A 1,984-nucleotide genomic window follows, 5' to 3' on the forward strand; every position below is an offset into this window, starting at 1 on the left:
AGGAAGAGTTGTGTGGGGTGTCCCATGGGGCCACTGTGAGCTGGAGTCCCCTCGATGGCAGTGAGTAGCAAATAGGTAACACAGAAAAAATCTACTTACCGCCAGTGTTCTTCTGTGACACTTGAACAGGAGTTTGCCAAACTTGATGTCATTCCAAATTGTTGGCCCGACAAGAGGACAGTATAAAATTTAACTAAATGACTTCATGCGATTAAGCACAAAACACCAAGAAGATTGAATGGCGTGGAGCAGCTCCAGGGAATAAGAGCTCTGGGTGAATTTCTGGAAGACAGAAACAGAGGTAGCCATGGTAATGGGTGACTCAGGACTAAGAAAGTACAGTATGTGCCCAAAACTACCACCAAAGATAGCTTCCCCAACTTTGCAGGACCTGAGACAGACTCAGGGCCCCAACATTCAAACTCTGAGGGAGAGCAGAGCAAGAATGAAAACACACAGTTCAAAGAGCAGTAAAAGACACCCAACACCTCTCTCTCCTCGTCTTTCCTCTCCCTCATCTTTCCTCGTGAGTGCCCAGTAGCTATTAAGAGGAGGGTAATCTCAAAGTCTTCCATATTCTCTCACTTATTGATCTATACTCAACAATCCGTTATGAATATGGAGGCCTGGCACTAGCCTAGATCCTGGCGATATCATTTCCATGCACGCCAGGGGTGTGGCAAATGGCTACCAATAAAAATAGAGGAGATGAGAAAAGCTATTTTAGAAAAAGTTCTCTGGTAATATTTTCTCTAATTGGGACCAAGGAAAGTATAGCAGCATGTGAGTATCTGCATCAGAGAAGTATCTAGATATCTAGCAGGAAGAAAACTGAAAGACCTAATAAAGTAATGGTCCGTCAATTCCATGCTCGTACACCTTAAAAGTAAAACCGGACAATTAGCACATTTGACATCCACGCCTTGAGTTCCCAATCAATTTTATTTGCTTTACATTGAGAAAGAAATCAAAATTAACTGACATGTCAATAAATGAGCAAGAGGATAAGTATAATCGGAACTCAAAATGCACTGCTAGTGAGTTTATTCCAACTCATAGTGACCCTATGGGACAGAGTAGAACTCCCTCGCAGTTTCCCAAAACTGTTCATCTTTACGGGAGTTGAGAGGCTCATCTTTCTCCCACAGAATGACTGGTAGTTTCACACTGCTGCCCTTGAGGTTAACAAGCCAATGTGTGATCCATTATCCCACCCGGATACATATAGTTATAGATCTTTTTAATTCCCAAGGAAATGGATAATTTTTAAAAGAAAATAACTTTTATTACAAGATCACCTTATTAGTTTTCACAAAAGGGTTAAGAATATATTAAAAATATAAAACAAGAAAAAAGATGTTATGGAAAGTGCAGACTAAGAAAATGTGAGGAAGGGTTTGAAAAGCCATTCCACCCCTAGATCTAGACCCAGGCGTCATGAAAATCTGTACACACACAAACTCGTACACACAGGCTCATAGCAGTATTGTTCAGAATAGCCAGAAGGTGCAAGCTATCCAAATGCCCATCCACTGAAACGTGAATCAATAAAATATAATGGAATGTTATTCAGCCTCAAAAAGGGACAAAATCCCAATACTGCTGCCACACAGATGAATCGTGAACGCACTCATATACTGAGGGACAAAAAGTGAGTTCCATTGTCAGGTTCCATTATCTGAAATATCCAAAATAACCAAGCTATACAGATGGAAACTAAATGGCCAAAATATCCAAACTTGCAGAGAGGGAAAGGCAATGAGTGGGACCGAGGACCAAGGACGAGGGACTGAGGCTGTGGACAATGGAAGGTGATGGCTAAGGATTGTGGAGGGTTTTCTGTGGTGACAAAGGTGTTTTCAAAAATTCATGGTGGTAGATACACAATTATGTGAATACACTAAAAAGCAATGAATTGCATACTCTAAACTGATTAACTGATGGAATCTGAGTTTTCGATAAATCTGTCTAATGTGCCTATACT

This window comes from Echinops telfairi, unplaced genomic scaffold (assembly GCF_000313985.2).
Source record: "Echinops telfairi isolate 266 unplaced genomic scaffold, ASM31398v2 ScPeMD7_11;HRSCAF=52, whole genome shotgun sequence".
In the NCBI taxonomy this organism is placed as follows: Eukaryota; Metazoa; Chordata; class Mammalia; order Afrosoricida; family Tenrecidae; genus Echinops; species Echinops telfairi.